Here is a 14,350-nt window from a genome sequence, read left to right on the forward strand (position 1 = left end):
ACCATTTAGATTTGAAAGGGGTTTAGTTTTTAGACAAGGCGTTTATTTTCCCGGACATTGTCAAGAAATGAACAGAGTGTTCAATTATTTAAGGCGTTTAGATTTTACGCCAAATTACCACTTTACCGAGAGCCGTCTAGTAACTTACGAGTGAGTAGTAATGCAATGTCGTTTACTTTTCATGTCTTGTAATTAGTTTGCCCAGTGTCATCTAGAAAACTTAAGGCGTTTGTTTTTGTATGAAATATTTAATTTCTGTCTCCCAATTTTAGAAACTATGTTCTGATTTAGAATCTGAGTATAGTGTCTATAATTCTCGAATGAATTGCATATTTGTTGAATATCATCCATTCTGTGGTATTGCCGACGTCCGTTGGGAAAAGTCGATTTACAATGAATTGACAATTGTCCGTACATTACCTTGTGTCCAACGTCTTCCTTTACATACGCTTTAGCTTATTTTCCGAACACGCCAATTCTCGGCTCCAATTTCACTAAAATTACATCGCCTACAATCGAGCGATCCTCAATGCAAAACTTTCAATTTGTAATATAGTCCCTTTCCTGCAGGTTGGTTTCACCATAACAGAATTGCCCTGTGATATAACAGATCAAAGAATAAACTGCACGTAGTCACTTTTTCGACACGTGTTATCTTCAGTTGTTCAGACTACCTGGCACCTCAATTAACCCAACGTTAAAAGAAAGCATGCAGTGTCCACCTTACAACAAATTCCATTCATTTATGATTTATTTTATAATTTATTACACAGTTTTGACCACAATGTGTTTCGATTCGCATTTTGGTATTTTAAATTGATTCTTATACGGAATTCTTATATTTAGTTCCATTTTGTGTGCGGAAATTAAATCTACGATTAGTTTTAAAATTAATTATGATGCCGAAATAATATCAATCCAATTGTATTTTGGCGAGAGATTAAGTTGTCAATATGTAATTGTAAAATACCTTTTATTTATCCATCTAATAATTTATGTTCAGATTTCATATCAAGTCAATTAAATGTTGTCTAAACATTAAAATCATAACGCCAATTAACAAACAATACGAGTATACTTTATTACAAAAACATCAGTGAAGTATTCTAAAAATCTAAAATAACGGCAATTAAATAACAACACGAATATACTTCACTACAAAACCATGTGTCTGGATTAGGGGATTAATTAAACAATAGGTAGCGGCCATTCAAAGAATTTAACGACAGACATTTATGGCTGTTGTATATTCCATGCGATGGTGGTGTAATTACACGTCGGTGAGCGATATGGTTTCAGACGGAACCGAGACAGGTGGCTAGAATTTGTGATATAAGCAGGCGGTCATTCAAAGAATATAATCTAAATTGTAATGACGAGCATTTATGACTGCATATTCCAAGCGATGGCATAGGCTATGGTTTCGGATGGAACAGAGACAGCTAGGACATGACTGGAATTTGTCATTTAAAAAACAATAGCAGTAGGTCATTCAAAGAATATAATCTGATATTGCCGATTAAATTTTGAATTTTTGTGTAAATATGTTTTTATATTTTGTGTTTGTAAACAATACGCGGATTAGGTTTTAGACTTGGATGTGAGGTATCCCGAATGTTAGTGTGTAAACTAATAAGTGTTATGTGCAATATATGTGCATATAGTTTGTAGAGGAACTTTCCATGTATTTGGATATTAGATATTATAAGGACCCTGCTTGTTTTGCTTTTGTTTTTTGATTAGAAATACTCGATTTTATTGTGACAAGACTAATTATAAACTAGATACTATTTGCGGTCCTTGCCTGTTTCAATGGGGGGAAACTGTACCTACAATTGTTAGCAATTCCCCTCCTTCGGTATTTCTTCAACATTCTCAAGGGGTGGGGATACAAAACTAAATGTTGGCGAAAATAGTCCCCCAAAGACGTCTAGATAAATGGCGAAAATGACGTTTCAATTGTGGCCGAAACAAGAACTGCACACATTAATTTGTAAATTCACAAATACATTTGTTATTAATTGCGGAAGCGGGTAAATAACCCAGAAAGCAAGATTATAAGTAACGATATACGTCCATTGTTTTGTTATTTTCTAATAAATAAAATGTGAGTTTTATCTACGCCGGGAAAATTGTCAATTCATTGTAAATTGACTTTTCCCAACGGACGTTGGCAATACCGAAGAATGGACGATATTCAACAAATATGCAATTCATTCGAGAATTTTAGACACTATACTCAGATTCTAAATCTGAACATAGTTTCTAAAATTGGGAGACAGAAATTAAATATTTCACACAAAAACAAACGCCTTAAGTTTTCTAGATGACACTGGGCAAACTAATAGGACGGGTTTGCGGTGCTAAAAATAGATTATGACATCATTTACCCACAAGTCACTACGCGTGGCGTCATGTTGTTTCGGACAAACAATGCCAGTTTAAAGCACAAAGAAACACATTTTTAGGTTCACCGCAATAATGGAAACAGTTGTCGAAAAGATCTATAAAGGGGCTACTAAACATTGTTGTTACGGCACGTGCAACAGTGATTCGCAATATCCCGATCGCCCTTCTATGCAGAATGTATTTTTTATTCGTTTGCCTCATAGTAAAAAAGATCCGGAAAAATGCATGCAGCCGTTGGGTAAAAGCGTGTAGCAGAAAGAAATTCGACGAGTGCAAGGTCAATAAAGATACATATATATGCAGTATTCATTTTGTTGGAGGAAAAGGACCAACTGAAGACCACCCTGACCCAGTGCCAGCCACTGCAACAAAATATGATGTAAGTTTTTTTGTTGTTTTTTTGCTTCTCGTTAAACGTGTTGACTGTTGTAACGTGGGCCTAAATCAATTCTAATGATAATAATTATGGCACCAGTTTATACCATCACATTAAATACTTTATGTGAAATTTAATTTTTTTAAACTGTTGTTATTCAGGTTGAAAAGTTAGAGAAAAAACCAAGAAGAAGAGTGAAGAGACGATTGGTTCTTTCACCTTTACCAATGAATAATATAGATAACACCATCCAAGATTCAGAGTCACTAAATAATGTTATCCAAGATACTGAGACAGATACACAAGAACTTGCATCAATTCTTTTATCATTGAGCGGTTCGGCCAAGGTAAGTCGCCTTTAAAGCCTTATACTATAAGTTATACTCATTCAGTCATTGTTTAATATTGTAATTTATACTACAGTGTACTACTATACCATTTATTTATTTTAATACCACCAATAACATGTGAAACAAGTGATGCATTTTACATGCATTTATGAAGCTGAAATACAATTATGGGAATAATTCATCAGTATTATTTATTTTATTTTTTCAGGCTGATGGTGATAATATGGAGAGGAAGGAGAGGAAAAGAACTTGTATTGAGAATGAATTTACACAGGTAAAAATAACAATCTGTTTCGGTGTGAGGCATTTTTCCAGCGCCATTTATTAATTAAGATACAACAACATAGGTATAAGATCTAAAAACAAGCCAGAGCTTAAATAAATCAATCTCAAGAAAATATATACAAATACATTGTTTAAAAATTAATTTTCATAAATTGTGTAATGGTTTAAATTAGTTTCGGTAATAATGGATTTAACTAATTTACTTCTCACATTTATAGATTTAAAAAAATAAATACATTGTAGTAGGCCTATGTACGTACATTTTAAAACAGAATCTTTGTTATATTTACAGAGTGATATGAGCAAAGTCACAGAAGCCAGTGGAGTGGCATGTCAAACAGAAACTGAATTGTCAGTGGATATTGGTATACGTCTTCAGAACAAAATTCTGGAAAACGAGAATAAACTTTTGATCTCCAAGGTGGAACTTTTGGAGACCGGTTTTAAAATTAAGCAAATGGAGGCCAAAATTTAGTATAGAACAAATTGAAAATAATGATGAAAAGTGCAAGTTTTATACTGGTTTGGTATGGCTACAGTTTGTGCAATTGTGGTCATTTTAAGAACCAGCTGCATGTCATTTGCAGTACTGGAACCGTGGATCTGGAGATACATCTAAATACCTCGTATCACCTAAGAATGCCCTGTTAATGACATTGATGCGTCTGCGACAAGGATTTCTTGCTAAGGATTTAGCCTTCAGATTTTCTGTGAGCCCATCAACGGTATCTAGTATAGTCTTAACCTGGATACAGTTTCTATACAAACAATTCACCCCACTCAAGGAGCACATGTTTGCAACCAGACAACAAATCAAAGAACACATTCCCTTGTCATTTAAAAAGTACAAGAACATACGGTGTATTATTGATTGTACAGAGTTTTTTTCACAGAGACCAGGAAATTTTCATAGGCAGGGTAATCTATATTCTAGTTATAAAGCCCACACAACGTATAAAGTTTTAATTGCCATTGCACCAAACGGTGCCATTATGTTTGTTAGCGATACGTTTGAAGGATCTATATCAGACATTGACATTGTTTTAAAATCAGGGTTCTTGGATCATCTAGTGCCAGGTGACGTTATTATGGCAGATAGGGGGTTCAATATTAGAGATGTTTTGAACTCTCTAAAAGTAGAGCGGGCGATAGAGAGAATAAAAAAAATTCTGAATTTTACAAAAAATTATTCCGCTAAGTTTGGAGCCTTTGATTACTCAAATTGTTTTTGTAGTAAGTTGTTTAGTTAATTTTCAGGAGCCACTCGTGACATAACCAATGAAATTTTTGAATAAAAACTATTATCAACTCTTTTAGTTATCAAGCACCTGTTTTATGGAATAATCTACCATTTAGTTTAAGATGTTGTACATCTCTATATTCTTTTAAAAAAACAACTTAAAACTCATTTATTTAATCAGGCTTTTAACTGACTCTGTATACAATCATTAACATGTTCATAATCTTTTTGTTTATTTATGATTACATTGTCACTTTGTAAAGTGCCCCTGGACATGTTATGAAAGGGGTAGCACGTCATTTCGGTCCCGCGTCATTTCGGACTCAACACAAACGTCGTATCGGACTCAGGCGACTTTTCAGACCTACTCGGCGACTTTTCGGACTCTATCAGACGACTTTTCGGACTCGGACTGGTGACGTTTCGAACTTAAAAAAATCTGAAAAATTCTATGTATATATTTGTAATAACTGTTTTTTCTTTCGTTTTAGGTGAGGCTAAAAACAGACCATTCACAATAATAAAGAAATTAAACATTGTTAGTTGTGTTTTATTTATCCCATACAGACCATACGCAATTGAACTTGAAGTAAAACCAATATTACTTGCCTTTTGTGTTTTGTTTTATTTATAACTGATCGGCGCCCATCACAATAATAAAGAAATTAATACTTGCCTTTTGTGTTTATTTATCCTATACAGACCATACGTAATTAACTTGAAGTAAAACCAATATTATTGTTTTATTTAACTGATCAGCAATTATTGCATTTAATCTGTATTTTGATGGGTAAGTTTAGGTTATTTACGATAATTGATCGCCAAAACACCGCTACTTACCTTTTGTTGATTAGTGAAACCAAGCCGAAATTCTTTAATCTGTATCTGTATTGATCGGTGATTTTTGTATTTAATCTAGTGATTAGTGAAACCATTGTTGTATTAAGTGCCAGTCCACGAGAAAACCATGCAGAAATCGGGAAGGTGAGGGGTCGGCCGATTCCATTCATATTCACAGGATTTGGTCATGCCCATGAGACTACTCGATAGCCAAAACTGCCCATCTCAGAAATTGACCATAGCTGAGATACGGCAAACAGGTGTTTTTGGGGGCTTTTTGCTCATTTTTTCGTCAATTTTAGGCAATGTTAGCTGCTGTTTTTCAGGTTGTAAATGAGTACTTATGAAACAAATGATGATTTGATATATTAGGCTAAGTAGTAATGTTTCAAAAAAATGAAAAAAGAAAAATCTATCTTTCCACTGAGGGGTGCCATTTGGTTATTCCTGAAGGGTATAAATCGAACCCTATAAAGTACCCAACTTTATGCCCCGATATCTCCACTGCCGCGGGGTCCCATGAATTATTTTTGTGGTTGTTAGTAAACGGGTACAAGGTCTCTCGATTAAAAAAATAAAATTTCATATATCTTCATACGCATGCGCGATAACATTGTCTAAGTTTTGACAATTTTGATATTGGATCATCTGATTTTTATATGTTCTAATCAATATAGTGACAAAATATGGACGCTAAACGACTCGATACCATCGGCAATTGACAGTCTAGCGTTCCGAACCCACTCAGGCAGTCGTAGAACCCGCTCTGTCAAAACTATCAATTCTGGTATCCAGCCATCCAAGATGGTGGCTGCTGTATGCGGTTTTTCGCAGTTTTCTACTTCAAAATGCAGCGTTTTCACTGTGTGTCCTAAAGAGACTGAGCATGTTTTATTGAAAGAGTGTACTAAATACATCAGACGGTATCTATCATTGGTAGCAGTGGATTTATTATGCGGACGCTAAATACTAAGAGTGATTACTGGTGATATCTGAGGGAGCGTTTCATTGATATTTACTATTTGTCAATGATAGTAACATCGTCCTGCTCATGTTTACTATTTTTCAATGATAGTAACATCGTCCCACTGATATTTACTATTTTTCAATGATAGTAACACCGTTCTACTGATATTTACTATTTGTCAATGATTATAACACCGTCCTGATGATATTTACTATTTTTCAATGAAACCGTCCTGCTCATATTTACTATTTGTCAATGATTATAACACCGTCCTGATGATATTTACTATTTTTCAATGACACCGTCCTGCTCATAATTACTATTTATCAATGATAGTAACATCGTCCCGCTGATATTTACTATTTTTCAATAATAGTAACATCGTCCCGCTGATATTTACTATTTTTCAATGATAGTAACACCGTTCTACTGATATTTACTATTTGTCAATGATTATAAAACCGTCCTGCACTCCTGATGATATTTACTATTTTTCAATGATAGTAACATCGTCCCGCTGATATTTACTATTTGTCAATGATAGTAACATCGTCCTTTGTAAGGAAAGGATTCATTGAATGTCTCTGATATATTGTGAAAAATTATGAACGTAGTTTTTGTATTACATTTGATATTTTGTGAGGGTTCATATGTGATATTTTGTAAGGATTAGTATTCCCTCCTGAAAGTAAATTTTGTATATATTTGATATTTTGTGAAGATTAAGGATTGACTCACCAGGTCAATAACGGGCATTGCCCAATTTAGTATTTAATCTGCGATTTTATATTCTTACCTCAGAGAGCAATCTGCGCTTTCTGCTTTACGTACAAGTTATAAAAAATGTTATGAGTTAGACCAACATGTATAAAACTAATCAACTACTAGTACCAATAGTTGCTGTTCGATATTCTGATATATACGTACACCTATTGCTACAATAAGCCAATTGAAAAAAAAAAAAGTTTTTTGTTTATTTTTGGGGCTTTTTGTGAAGTTGATGATCACCGTACTTTAAAGGGGGGCTCAGATCGACCTTACGATGCGACTCAAATGGTCGCAGACTGGTTTTCCGGCGACTGCCGCCGATCGTCGCATGATTTCCGTTGCCGATTCTAGTCGATCTGAGTCTAGCCACAAGTCGGTGTATCGGTGTCGATGTGAGCACGCTAATTCTTTGCTCCTACTTTCCATGAAATGTATAGCAACTGGTCGGCGATCATTGCTGAATTCGATCTGAGTGCAATCTACGATAGTCGCCGACAGTTGAGTCGCGTCGCAAGGTCGATCTGAGCCGGGCTTTAGAGTGTAGGACTACTACTTGTAGGTAGGGTATAGTCTAAATATAGATGATTAACTCGTTGGTCGCAGGTAGAGGTAAAGATAACATCGGTCCTGAAAATTGAAAGAAAAGACAAAATCTTGTCTTTTTAGTCGTGCTGACCTGAAACTTTTTAAAGTGTAGAATTTATTTTCCAATCTTGAGGATTTAGGCCTACATTTTACTATTCAATGACTACTGTGAGCTATGACAGATCTATCAACTGCAGCTTATAATGAGATCTGTACATATCAAGAGATTTATAAGTGAAATAATGCGAATTTTAGCAAATTTTCACTTCCAGTTGCAGTAAGAGTTGTCATACGAACATTATGTTGCGAAAACATAGCAGCTGTGAAGGTGTCTGTATTATACTACATTTGTTTGAATATCAGTTTGATAATCTTGGGGATAAAGCTTCGTAAAATTGTCGAATTTATCCGATTTTTGTCAAAATTACCCACTATTTTTGAGAGTGTAGTTATAGACATATATGAAATTTTATTTTTTTAATCGAGAGACCTGATACCCAGTTACTAACAACCACAAAAAGAATTCATAGGACCCCGCGGCAGTGGAGATATCGCGGCATAAAGTTAGGGTTCTTTATAAGGTTTGATTTATACACTTCAGGAACAACCAAATGGCACCCCTGAGTGGAAAGATAGATTTTTCTTTCTTCATTTTTTTGAAACATTACTACCTAGCCTAATATATCGAATCATCATTCGTTTCATAAGTACTCATTTGCAACCTGAAAAACAGCAGCTAACATTGCCTAAAATTGACGAAAAAATGAGAAAAGAGACCCCAAAACACCTGTTTGCCGTATCTCGGCTAGGGTTAATTTCTGAGATCAGCGGTTTTGGCTATCGAGTAGTCTCATGGGCATGACCAAACCCTATGACAAGCACTTAAGAAATAAAAACACTGTAACTTGTATTTAATCTGGTATTGATTATTGAAACCAAGCTGAGATTATTGATAGCCCAAGCATAAGTTCCAAATCTTTGACACATTTATTTGACGAAAAGCTATGCATGCCAGCTTTTGTCAAATCTCATATGGCAAATGAAAATGTGGCAAATTTCCTCTCGTACATGAGCAAATTTATTTGACAAATCTCCATTTGTCAAAGAAAATTTGCTTGTGTACGACGGACTTAAGGTCTGAATGGGATAAATAAAACACAACTAACAATGTTTAATTTCTTTATTATTGTGAATGGTCTGTTTTCAGCCTCACCTAAAACGAAAGAAAAAACAGTTATTACAAATATATATACTATTCAAAAAAAGTAGGGGATATTTGATTTTGGGGCATAATACTAAAATATGCAAATGACTACGAAAAAAGTCACTATAGAACCTAACAGAAGAAACATTTCCAGTTACATGTGACGCCCAAACGCACCAATAGCTACCGCATGGAATGCAGGTGATGCTTGGGATCATCATGGGGGTCCAACCCAAGATTTGCACGACTCTGACTTTGAATGTTACAGTCATTGTGGCATTGAATTCCAGGGTGGAAACATCAGTTTAATTGTTTTAGTGGCCAGAAAACAAATTTTGATATGCGTCGGCTTACCCAAAATGAAAGGTTACGTGCCCTTGGCATGCTACAGATCGGCACAACACAGGCGGTTGTGGCGCGGACGATGAATGTTTCTCAGTCTGTCATAAGCAGGCTATGGTCCAGATACCGTGATACACAATCTGTACAGGACAGACCACGCTCAGGTCGACCAAGGGCGACAACTCAAGCCCAGGATCGATTTATCCGTACCTTGGCCTTGAGAAATCGTGTCATCACAGCGATTCAGATCAGCGCTCGTCTTCAAACAGACACTGGTGTGAGAGTGAGTGGCCAGACGATTCGGAATCGACTGCATAGGGGTCACCTTCGCGCGCGACGTCCTCGCGTGATCCCTTGTTTGAGAGATCATCACATTCAGGCAAGACGTCGTTGGTGTAGGGATCGTCAACACTGGGATAATCGACGCTGGAGCAATGTGATGTTTTCAGATGAGTCAAGGTTCACTGTTGATTTTTTGGACAGACGTAGGAGGGTGTGGCGTCGTCGAAACGAGCGCTTCCAAGACGTTAACGTCATCAGACATGATCGATTTGGGGGTGGTTCTGTTATGGTGTGGGGAGGCATCACTGTTGCTGGAAGAACGGCTTTACATGTTGTTGCAGGGCGTGTTACAGGCCAGTACTACCGGGACAACATCTTGGCAGTCCATGTTGTGCCGTTCGCACGACGTCATGGCCGCCGTTTCATCTTCCAGGATGACAACGCAAGATGTCACAGGGCCAGGATCGTTACAGGTTACCTCCAACAACAGAACATCACCACATTACCTTGGCCAGCACTGAGTCCCGACCTCTCCCCCATCGAGCATGTCTGGGACATGCTTGGACAGAGGTTACGTCAACGTCAACAACGTCCTGCCAATTTCCAAGAACTTGCTGCTGCGTTGCAACAGGAATGGGACAATCTGGACCAAAATGACCTTAGACGTCTCATTAGGAGTATGCCACGTCGGATCAATGCTTGTTTGGCAAACAGAGGAGGATTTACCCGTTACTGACTTGGTTGTGATGCTGTGGTAACTTTGCTGTTTGACCCCGGGTATCATTTTACCCTTATAATGGTCAGTCTGTGCCTTACTTAGTCTAACGATCATTTGGAATAAATCAATGAATGTGAACTTCATTTCATTTTGTCATTTGTTTCTTCGTCAGTTTCATTAGGTGACTTTAATAACACTTAAAAATCAAATATCCCCTACTTTTTTTGAATAGTATACATAGAATTTTTCAGATTTTATTGAGTCCGAAACGTCGCCAGTCCGAGTCCGAAAAGTCGCCTGACCGAGTCCGAAACGTCACCTACCCGAGTCCAAAATGTCGAGGACATATTTTTTGGAGTCCAAAATGACGTAAGTCCGAAATGACGCGGGACCGAAATGACATGTAATCATGAAAGGGCGCACTATAAATATGCTGTAATAATAATTATAATAATAATACTGTGCATTATTTTATAAAAAGGATGAGTTGAGTTCTGTGACTAAAAGTGTAAAAGAATCGCGTATTCAAATTTATTGGCAAAAGACCTCGGGGAATACGCATTTCCAAAAGCTCTGCACATAGCCAATTATGATGGAAGCAAATTAATTTCTGTTTCAGTTCTAGCCAAAAGACGGTATCAAATCTGATGCGTTTAGTTAAGAAACTCATCTCTGACCACACAACAAAATCACACCATTCCAGTCCCATTATACCCATCTGCATTTGAACTTGATAAAAATATGCATGGCTGCGTCTCAGTTGAAATTGATCCCCTGACTTCTGTAAACAGAAAGTGTTTTGTTGCTTACTTGTAAGCTCATTTTCAAAATGTCTCACATCCTTTCCTTTTAAAACAAAAGGGCACTTGACTTCTAGGAGTCCATATTTTGATGACTCACTGATATTGAGAACAAGTACATCTGGGCTACATCCCAATTCAGGGCAATTTGAGTTCACCCAAAAACCAGTTTCTAGAACCTGAAAACCACATTGTTTTTTATATGCCATACAAAATGGCCTTTGTTTTAAAACCTTTATCATGGTTTTCCCACAATGCCTTTTTCAATATGTTGAAAACGCTCCGAGGTTTGCAATTATTTGTTTCTAGTTTGTCTCGTAACATCATCATATGTTTGGCGCAGTATAGCCCGGTTGGAGCTGACGTGCCATTAAACAACATTTCATTCATTCATTCATTCCGAGGTTTGCAAACACCTGCAATTGTCTTACTTTGAGAGGCTGTGACACGAACATGCCTTTGTAGAAACCAGTCCTGGCTTCTCTGTTCTTTCACGATTTCTTGTGAATAAACAGAGTGTGGTATTCCGATTTCATTTAATAGTACTTTTGTCCTGTTCACTAAATTGTCTTTAAGGTCACTGGTTAACTGGTAGTCCTCATATTGCCTTACTAGCAAAGTGAGCCACATGGACTTTGATGAACTTGAAGGCCCTGATTCCATGCTATGCACAAAGTCATTTACTGTGTCTTGGGTTTCTCTGGTATATTTTGGTGTGGGATCATGTGAAATGATATCGTCAAACCTTTTTTTATTTCGACTACCATAACTTGCATCAGTGACGTACTTTGGATCTTTTTGTTTTTTAGGTCCTTTATTCCACTCACACAGTACTGAGGTACATGTATTTGGATCTTCTCCTTGTTTTTCAATAAAATCTTCAAGGGCAAACAAAAGGGCACAGACATGATTACACCTACCCATAGCTGAGGCCTTGCATGTACATGATGCATCACGAACAAAACCACTTTCCAGTGAAATTTGTAGGGTTGTGTCAAACATTGTATCGACACTATAAGATGCCATTATTTTGGCCTTAAGGTTATACACACCACCCTTTAAGCAATCTTTCATTCATTGCACATGACCACTTCTAAAAAACTCTTTTCCTTTTCTCATTGGCTTTGCGGTATGTATGTCCTCGATATTCTCAGAATCATCTTCGTCATCTTCAGAGTTAGTTTTGGTGTATAAATTGAATAGATTCTACAATATGATGGTGAATATGGCCTTTGTTAAAATGTTTGGGTAAGTTAACTGAGGGAAAGATGTTCCATCCTGTAATCGGGAGAATTGGAATCTGGGATCTACCTGTGTCTTGATCTTTTAATTTTTGTAATTTTAAATTGTACCATTTTCCTCCATCAATTGAAACAGGTATATCTTTGGCTTTACCAGCCACTCTACATTGTCGTACCCTACAAAAATATTCATAAAACCACATTAATAATTATACTTCAATTATTATATCAAAATCAGAATGTGTTGATTTGAAGAAAATAGTTTAGATGTTCCAGTTGTCACTAATGATACTACGAGATTACCATAACATGTTTTGTTTACACTTTCCAACGTTTGAACTACATGGAACTAATAGGGACTACTAAATAGACTTTTCCATTTAAGGTCTACTGTAAAAAAAAAAAAGAAGCTAATTCCTGGCATTAAAATAAAATTATGAAAAGTAATCATGATATTATTCATTACAATTATTATTCCGAAATATAGCCCAGGTAGCATAAATCGCCATTTTAGTTTGGCTTTTTTCTTGTCTCGAAGAACTTACCTTTCAATCAATTCCTGTCGATTTCCAGTTGATTTTAATTGTCTGCAATGTAGCCAACGCTGAAGTTGTACCACGGAATGATTTTCAATCAGACAATATGGCAACTTTGCGCCAGGAACGTCATCCTCGTTCAATGAAACATAATGAAAATTTGTATTACTAGTACTCGCCATTGTAACGGAATCGCGAGCACTCTGGGAATGTTACTATAAATAGTCATTAGGTCATTATCTGTGACGTAGTAGCAATTCCAAGAAAAATGCGTCCTATTACAAGACATGAAAAGTAAACGGCATTGCATTACTACTAACCCGTAAGTTACTAGACGGCTCTCGGTAAAGTGGTAATTTGGCGTAAAATCTAAACGCCTTAAATAATTAAACACTCTGTTCATTTCTTGACAACGTCCGGGAAAATAAACCCCTTGTCTAAAAACTAAACCCCTTTCAAATCTAAATGGTAGTGTTCATTTCTAAAAAACATCCCGAGAAACTGGACGGTCGTAAAGCAGACGATCGATGTCAAAAGTAAACAGTGTTTCTTAATCTACACGGTAGCACAAACTGGGTGGTTTTTGGTGAATCTTGACGGCATTTAACACATTCTTGACGGCAATCTATTAGCTGGATACGTGTATTAAATTCTTGATGATAAGCTTAGTTTTTTTCCTTTTTTCGTAAAATCTGGACGATACCCGGTCCCTAGTGATATGAGGTGTACAAGGTATGTAGTGGGTTTGCCCTTCTGTTTGTCCGTCACATTTTTTGGGGCATGTTTGTGGATGAGTATTTTCTGCTTCAAACAAAGTAGCCATATGAATTTTGATTGGTAAAGACCTTGGAACACAATAAATCTGCTTCTAATTGAACTAGAATATTCCAACTTGGTGTAGGTGTTCATTCAGTGAATGTCTTGGTTGAGTTAAATGATAAGCAATTTGATTGCTTAATACAATACCTAGCCTGTAAAGATGTCAATTCACTTATCGAGAAAGCCAAGTCTGATCATATCAATACTAAATAAACTTGCAGAAAATCTTCATTATCAGATCAGAAACAGACGACAACATACAAGACATTTTCTATGGTGAACCTTAGAAATTATAGTTTCCTCGATACCAACCTCTTGTAATTTGGACTCTCTTCCAACTAGCCTTATGCTGTTAATATTAGATCCCCTCACCTATTTTAACAGCTCTAATAAATAACAGTTTGAAGTCTGGCGTTGTGCCACAGCTGTTCAACCATCTCCTGAGTCAGAAGTTTTGAAAAACTACTGCACAGTTTCTAATTTAGACTTTCTGTCGAAAATGTTTGAAAATTTTGTTAAGATCCAACTTATAAAACACCTCGACGAACACAGTTTAATAAATAAGTATCAATCTGCATACAGTACTAT

General features: G+C 36.4%; 1 long non-coding RNA gene across 1 annotated transcript; it reads left to right on the plus strand.

Annotated features, from left to right (window-relative positions):
• The first annotated feature begins 3,043 nt into the window (after positions 1–3,043).
• LOC126828462 (uncharacterized) lies at positions 3,044–3,839 on the plus strand. The gene is made up of 3 exons (XR_007683093.2): positions 3,044–3,132; positions 3,344–3,409; positions 3,713–3,839. It is a non-coding gene; the product is annotated as an uncharacterized LOC126828462 (long non-coding RNA).
• Positions 3,840–14,350: the final 10,511 nt, after the last annotated feature.

This window comes from Patella vulgata, chromosome 7 (genome assembly GCF_932274485.2).
Source record: "Patella vulgata chromosome 7, xgPatVulg1.2, whole genome shotgun sequence".
Lineage (NCBI taxonomy): Eukaryota > Metazoa > Mollusca > Gastropoda > Patellidae > Patella > Patella vulgata.